The 8,915-nt window shown below is 33.1% G+C and overlaps 1 non-coding gene across 1 annotated transcript; it reads left to right on the forward strand.

Moving 5' to 3' along the window:
- Positions 1 to 4,712: 4,712 nt before the first annotated feature.
- On the forward strand, positions 4,713 to 4,784 carry TRNAT-UGU (transfer RNA threonine (anticodon UGU)). The gene has a single exon. It is a non-coding gene; the product is annotated as a tRNA-Thr (tRNA).
- The last annotated feature ends 4,131 nt before the right edge of the window (positions 4,785 to 8,915 follow it).

Raw genomic sequence — 8,915 nt, forward strand, 5'->3', positions numbered from 1 at the left:
ACAAAGAGAGACAGAGCACGCAACTATTTTTCTATGGAAACAAGATCTGCAAAGCGCAAGAAGCTTTTCCTCATTGCTGAAACTGAAGCAGAAAATAGCATCGCACCATACTCGCTGTCCTCCACCATACTCTCTTCCTTCTACCCATCAAATCCATCGCACAAACCAGTCGATCTCTTGTCCAAGCGATGGAGATCTCTTTGGTCCTCCTTCCCTGATCTTGACTTCACCACCATTAATCTATATGGCATATTGGCATGCATTTCTTCAAAAACCTCGTATAGTTGGGCTGCTACGGGAATGGACTTCATAACCCAGCTGGCTTTGATTTAGAAGAAGAGGACCTTCCCAACTCGGAAGGTGTCAGAGGAAGAAAAAGTAAAGAAGCAAAATATAATAGAAAGAAGGAGAAGGAAAGATCAGAAGAAGAAAGAAACGTGCGTGAAGTGGATTGAAGACAGCTGGCTTGATTTAGAGGAGTCTAGAGACTTAAGGAAACGCACCGTTTAAGTGCATAAAACGCACAATTTTGTAGGAGTATAATTGTTCATTTGTTTGCATATTTTTAGACATTTTTAATTTAAAAAAAAAAAAATCAAACATTTGAAATTGTGATTATTTTACTGAGACTGGCAGGCATTGGGAGGAGCGACTATGTAGCCTGCCAGCTTGACCATGATCCTATGGTCGATAATAAATCAAAATTTTGGATTTTCCTTGGTAATGTGCAGGCAGCAGGCCTGATGCAAGTCACTGTCATTGAAAAGTAGAGTACGGAGACTCGGAGTTGTTCACCTTTCTGGCGTTTCACCTTCACACCATGCTTCAAGTTCACGCAATCACGCGACAGGCGATTTTATTAATAGCAAAAAAAAAAAAATCTTGTGCTTCATTTAGACGTAGGTCTTGGTAATGGGTATGTATGATCAGATCCAACCGCATGATACACCAATCCTGGGCGTCAATTCTGATGTATACTGTGCGTGCGAAACACTGAATAATTTCCGGTGTTAATCGTACTGTACAGCTAAATTGCACCTTAGCCAATAGACATCCAATTACTCACATTTATTCACATATTTAAATCTGACTGTCTTTAACATAATGATTCAAATTTCAAAAAAAAATAAAAATAAAAACTTAAATTTGACTCATTTAAGCATACAAATTATTAATTATTATTATATTTAAACTATAAATCTAACAGTCTTTACTCTTAATTATTAAATCTGACCGTCCTTGATTATTAATATAAAAAAAATCTTGTGATTAAATTTTATCATTAAATTATATATTATATAGATACTTATAGATATAATTATATGTTGTATCAATTAAAAGCCTACAAATTATTAATTATATTTAAACAATAACAATAATAATAATAATAATTAATCATTATTTTATACATAACCTATAAATGTCAAGTATGTATCAAAATTATCTAAATAACTAAATATTTAATCATTATAATTTATATTAGTTACTTGATGTGAGTTATGATTATGTAGTTATGTAGTTATATTGTTATAAGTTAATGTTACGATTTATGTGACTATGTCATTATGTGGCTATAATAATTTATTGTTATAGCTTAATTTTTAATTATATATAATTATTAATTATGATTAATATCATATGATATAAAATTATTTGTAATATGATATGAAAATTATGAATGTTGCTTAATTACTTATGTATTACTTATCCTAACTTCCTTATGCCTCGTTTGGTTTGCGGAATGACTATTCTATTAAGAGAATAAATAGTTATTCCTATGAATAGAAAGTGGTGGAATTGAATGGTTATTCTTAATATTTAGTTTGGTAACAACTCATATACATTAATCGGGATACAATTAAAATTACTAAAAAAACCCCACATTATATATTTTTTTAAAATTAAAAAAATTAAAAAAAAAAAACTTAAATTATAAAATAAAATAAAATAAATTTGAAAACCATAAGGTGGCCGACCACCCCACCCCGAAATATCACGGCCACCCCCGAGTGACTCTGGGGGTGGCCTGTGCCACCCCCAAATCGCCTCAGGGGTGGTCGCACCACCCCCAGAAATCCTCAGGAGTCCACCACGAGGCTTTCCACGGGTGGTGCGACCACCCCCGGAGTCATATGTGGTTGGCTGACCACCCATTGGGGTGGTCAGCCAGCCACTATTAAGAGGGGTGGGGTTTCAATTTTTCCTTCTTTTTTTTTTTTGAAAAAAAAAATTGAAAGAAAATAAAAAATAATAATGTTTTTTTCTGAATAATCTAGTCTATTCTCATTGGAATAATTATTCCTCTCATTTTTTAGAGGAATATGTATTCCTCTTCATAAGGGAATATGTATTCCAATGGGAATAACTATTCCAAGGAATAGATCCATACCAAGCATAAGAATGACTATTCCTATCATTCCATTCCAATGGTCTATTCCACAAATCAAATGAGCCCTTAATAACATTTATACGATTATTATGATACAATTTAACTATATAAGCATTATCATTATAATTAAGATACATAGGAGATATGACCATAAGATTATTATATTCTATAATACCTAGGAGATACAAAATAAGTATTGTTGATATGATTATTATATTATACATTGTTCCATATAACATGAGATTCAATATCATATAAATTGTTAGATCATACTTAAATTTAATCAAATTAATTGTTAGATCACATCACCTATTGTTATTAGATCATAGTACATTGTTAGAACTTTGATCACACTTAATTATACAATGATACAAAATAAGTATTGTTAATATCATTATTACATTATATAATAAAGATATAACGTGCTATATCACGTAAGATTTAATATTATATAAATTGTTAGATCATAAGCATTTCATATAAATTCTAGTGATAATACATATGATCATATGTATTTGCGGAGCAAGCCTTTTCTGAATGATTTTTTATAAAAGATCTATGATTTCTCAAAATATATATATATATATATATATATATATATATATATATATATATATATATATATTATATGAATTATAACAATTATACTTAATTTGTGATTATAAGAAACACATTGTTGATTTTAATGCTAATCAATTGATTTGGGATTATACCAATTACATTGTCATTGTATATGATATGATTATTTGAATAATACGATTAAGTATCAAGATTTTCATTAAATTATATGATTAACAATTTATTGTTAATTCAACAATTATTAGATATTTAATTATTAGATTTAGAGTCTTAGTCTCTTAGATCATATAAGATATAATCATATTAGTTATCTTTTATAATTAAATTATATATTATATAGATACTTATAAGATATAACTAATAATTATATATTGTATAACAATAATTAATTATTGTTAATTAATAAGTGATATACTAAATAGTGTATTTTATTCAATATATATGTATATATTTATTAATAAATATGTATATTAATAAATATATACGAGTCGAGCTAATAAGCGAGCCGAGCCTTTTTACGAGTATGTTCGCGAACTTTAAACGAGCGAGCCGGGTTTTATACGGGTATGTATCGTTTAATAATCGAATATAGTTTTGTGTCCACGAGTAGCTCATTTAATAATTGAGTCGCGCACGAGCCGAGCCTTATCGAGCCGAGCCCGAGCGAGCTCACGGGTAGCTTTGCTTCGTTTACATCCCTACCAATAGGTGATATTCTCCTCATCATATATTATATATTTCTAAATGCAATTTAATGGATACTATATAAATATATAAAAGTTACATGTGATGTATAACTTATATATTATCCTCCTTTGATAATCAATGGCATTTACTAATTATACATATGAATGATACTATGATCATATATATATATATATATATATATATATATATATATATATATATAGTTAACCAATTCTATGATCATATTAAACGCGGTTTACTTTGAATGTTAGAGCATCTATCAACGCCTTTTCAATTCATTTCCAATATATGGCACTTTTGGTATATCTAATAATTATTTTGTTATTTGGTTGCGTAGCTGTTGAATTAATAGTTATTCCGTAAAAGTAGTTACTCTCTTAAAGTAAGAGATAGATATCCCTCTGAATAAGTAAAATAGATATTCTCCCGAAATGAAATAGTTCAAAAAATTACATTCCAAGAAAAATCTTTTTATTTTTTTGGACAAAAAAATTGTATTCAATCGTCTTATCCTCTATAGGTGGCTAACAACTCTTTAGAGTTGTCGTCCAATTGAACTTCCAAAGGTGGTTGCAATCGAACCTCCGACCACCTTAGAGATTTGGTTGTCATGGCTAGTGATCAAATGATGGATGAATACAAATGGTTTTAATTGTATAGATTAATGAAAAAAAATAAACAATCACGGCATTTAAATCCTAGATGAATCATTATTAAATTTTAAATTCAATAATAATTTTTATTGTCACATCAAGGAGTTTGTACTTAAGAGTGTATGTGAGAGTGAAAGTATGCATACATTTCTTATATAATAGATAAGTTAATTGAATAACTCGTAAATAAATTCAAGTTTGTTTGAGAAATAAACAAAAGAAAGTTTGAATAGATTATTTAGCTTGATAATAAATTTGAATTAAGCTCATGGCCCGTGTTCCACAAAAATTAGAGAAACCAAACTTAAATATCGAGTAGGGTGGTGGTTTTAATGAATTAGTATTATCTTTCTATTAAAGGTAGAGTCGGACAAGCACCATTAGCCCCTATAGCTCAGTGGTAGAGCGTCAGTCTTGTAAACTGAAGGTCTGTAGTTCGATCCTGCATGGGGGCATTTTGTTTGTTTTGAATTGTTTTTTGTACCATCTTTTCACGTTTGAAAATTATCATTGATATATGTAAGGAAGGACAGTCATTTCTCTTGCGTAAGCAGATGTGCTATAAAATATTTGTCGAGTTTCTTCCATCATTTCACCTTTGGAAAATTACCATTAAATTAGGTCGATATAAAAGAGATCCGCATAAACCCATAGTAATTTTCAAAAGTAGGTCCATGTAAGCCTTACCCTTACCCTGGTTAAGGATTTTGGTGACCGAGAAAAGAATAGTCAAATCCCCATTGACAAACACTTCCTTGGCCCTAATCCGAAAAGAAACGTCGTCGCCGTAGGTTGCTGCTTCGACTTTCGATGGCTTCGGCGCTCCACAGGCTACTCAGAAAATCGCCAGCCACGAGAATCATCGCCGCTCTACAGAATCCACAAGCCTCAAATCCCGCAGCACCTCTTGTTTTCCACCAAACCCATCTCGTCGAACCCAACAATGCTAGCCCGTGTCTGGGTTCAGTCAAAGCAGAGAACTTGAACCATTCCCAGTTCTCACAGATTTACCCGAGCTTTCCATTTGGGTTTTACTTGAACCCGATTTGCTCTACTTGGTCAGTCCCGTCGGAGGCGGAGGATGCGGCGTTGCATGATTGGCGGACGGTGTGGGCGGACAGTGTGAAGAAGAAGAGGAAGAGGAAGATGAACAAGCACAAGTACAAGAAGCTGAGGAAGCGTCTCAGGAGGCAGACTTAGGTGGCTTTCTTAGGTGAGAGTGGATGATGTTTTGGGGAATGTATCAGATTTGGTAATCTGTTTAATTTGAAAGTTAGCTGTTTTGAAATGAAAATTCCCCACCTTAATTATTCTTTTTGCAATGATGGTGGAAGAGATTGTTTAAAGCCTAAATGGGGTTATATTGTATTGTCACTTTTCCTTTTTGGCAATAAGAAGAATTTTTGGAGTTCATTTTACTGATAACTATGGTTTATGTGCAGCTGTTTTGGAGCATATTAGTATTTGTTGGTTGTGGAATAGGATGCATGTAATTGGGGTTTATGCTCTTGAATGCCTGCATGTATGTGCAAAACTATGTATTTTAGTGGGGATTGTAGCATATGTTTGTGTAGCAATTCTAGTATGTTTTCCTTATGGTGTACTGTTAATGCAAGCTTCGGGCCTTTTGCTACTTTGATAATGGACTTGGTTTACTTGTCAATAAGCACAACTTGGATCATCTTTTGGGAGTGTGGGTATTGCATGGTGAGACAGGTCTCCCAAACTTACATTTTTGATCAGTTAATAGGAAAGAGTGGTATTATTTCAGTTGGCTTATTTGTTGATTTAATTGTTAATGAGAGGAATTAATTATTGGGTATTTGTGCTTGAGAAACCCTGCTTTCTATGATAAAGTCATCTCGTTGAGCTGTTACACTTTTCTTTTTGGGCCTTTTTTTTGTGGACTGTTGGTTATTTTGTGGCACTCTTAAGATGTCTGCTTATTTTTGTTCTTTGGCCTCTCTTCCATCATTAGTTATTGAAATTGTGGGTTCTCCGTTTTCCAAATTAGTAATTTATAATTTAAAAACTCAAATGTATTATCTGAGGAGGGTATGGGAAACATTTCATTCGCATATATGATGAAATGATGGCAGCATATGTATGTATATCTAAATGCATTTGTTTGTTGATGACCTAAATGATTTTGTTGTGATCCAAGTTCAGCTAAAAACAATAATAAATTTGGAGTCTTGAAAATTTATTAAAAATTAGGACCTTAGCAAATGAGTTGGATTCTAGATCTGCAGCTTTTTTCATTTTACCAATATGAAGATTACAATTGGCAGTTTAAAAAGATATAGTTGCTTCATTTACTAAGGCTTGGACAAAGATGTTGAATCATGAAATATCAACAATAGGATACTCTGAAGAATTATTATGAAAAGGATGAAACTGCCCACTATACAATAAACTTCAGAAATGCCAGTAAGCCAGGTCGTTGAGCAGGATGTTGGCGATGTTAGTTTAGATTTGAATCCTTGGATTTTCAGTCTATTATATTAAGGTATTACCATAGATCTTAGTTATATGGGAAATATGTCCGGAGAAATGCTAGACATCCCAACACTTTTTCCAGAATTTGGTTCCAAACTGATGTGTCACAATCCTATGAGATTGTGGCACACTTCTCAAAATGATAGATCTCATGGGATTGTGACACATCAGTTTGAAATTAAATTCTGGAAACAAGTGTTTGGATGCCTAGCATTCCTCATATGTCCGACATATGGCTGCAAGTTTTATGGTTATTTAGTGGGTTAAGTTGGGGGAAAATTAAAGTTTCATATCTTTTGGAGATCAACGTTGCTGGGAACAAAAACTGCCTTTTGTAGATGAATTAACATTTGTTAGTGCTTTTTTGGTTAGAATTGGTCAGTTTATTCACAACTTCTAAATTTATTGAGTGGCAGAATCGTATGTAGTGTTTGCGAACTCTAGTTTATAGTTCTGTTATTCGATTAGTGTTTTGCAAATTCTAGTTTTAGGATATAGAAGACTGCTTATCTATGGACTGCATCTTTGGTAAAAGTAGGAATGGAAATGAAAGAGTTGTAAATTTATTAACTGGCATCTTCTGGAATTGCGGATGAAATTTCAGCAATGAGAAAAAAGGTGTTGGCGGTTGGCAGCAGGGATTTAGATGACTTTGCCTAAATGAAGTCAGAAGTTCTTCTCGTCTGTCGATGAATACATGGAAAATTTGCATCAAAATTTATAAGATGGCTTTGTGGGGGATGCTACCAAATGAGTGTTGTATAACAGAAGGACTAGAAATGTCTTACTTCCTAGAAGATCTTTTCATTTGTTAATAGATTGGTGTCGTAGTAGTTCTTTGCAAATATAATAAATGGGAGCTGTGAATCATCTTCTTCTCTATTGTGAGGTTGTGAAGGCCTTATAAGATGTTCTCTTCAATCAATTTGGGTTGTCTTGGGTTATGTCTAGACGAGTAGTCGATTTATATGCGTGTTGGTGGATTGTTGGTAGTGCTTGGAGTGCTGTTGTGTGTGAAAGATGGTGCCTTCGTGCCTGTTGTGGTGTTTATGGAGGAGAATAAGGCTTTATTTTTTTACACACTCTATCTTTGGATAGCCACTTTTGTTTTTTCTTTGGTGATTAGTTATCATGAGTTCCTTGTTCTCTGTTCTCTTTTTAGCTAAATGTTTTCTCATGTATATTTCTTGTGTACATGGGGGCGCCTACATTTTTAATAACATCTTGATTACTTTCAAAAAAAAAAAAAAAGGTAGGGGAGCTATGTCAATAAACTCTAGGAGCATTCATTGCCACCTTTGCCCTAGATGTGAGTTTCTAATCACTCTAGGTTGTTTGTCATGTTTACAATCGTAGTGAATGTATTCTCACTATGTTGCTTTCAAACATTTCTCATATTGTGTGACGGCCTATTATTTCTTTTTCCTCTGCTTCATATTCTTTTACCCATGCTTTTGCCGATAACAAGCACAGCTTGATTTTTATGGTTTTCTTCTGATAAATAGATGCTCGAATAACATCAAACTATATCATTTCTGCAAGAATTTCAAGTTTGACCCCAATACATTTAGGTTATTCTTCCTGATTATAAATTTTTTTTGTTCCTTTTCTTTTTCTTCTGGCTTTTCTTTTGGTGTAGTAATCAATCTCACACCATGTCATAACACCTGGAAGATACGTTGTTCAGGATGTGTGAGGCAATTGTGGTTGAAATGATCCAAATGTTTCATGTAACCTCATCCAAATTAAAGTTTGTCTTTGTGCGCTCGGCTGCTCATGTTTTCAACTGTTGTGGCACCCACTGATCTTGATGGAGCGGACAACCCCTCTCGGCTCTTGTCATTGACCAAGTCAAATTAGATGTGCTTACTGCTGACCAGCGCCACCCTAAAATTATTGGGTGCTCCTGCCATAATAAACTGGACATGGCAGAGAAAATTTTGAACTTTGCCTTGTGTTTAGAACACCTCTCAGTTTTTGGTGCTAAATATTTTTTCCGAACACGCATGCTCATGTTGCATCATACATGTTAATGTTATTGGGTACAAGACCACCCAGTGCAGGTTTTTGAAGTGTTAATCTGGTGC

This window comes from Alnus glutinosa, chromosome 2 (genome assembly GCF_958979055.1).
Source record: "Alnus glutinosa chromosome 2, dhAlnGlut1.1, whole genome shotgun sequence".
NCBI classification, from domain to species: domain Eukaryota; kingdom Viridiplantae; phylum Streptophyta; class Magnoliopsida; order Fagales; family Betulaceae; genus Alnus; species Alnus glutinosa.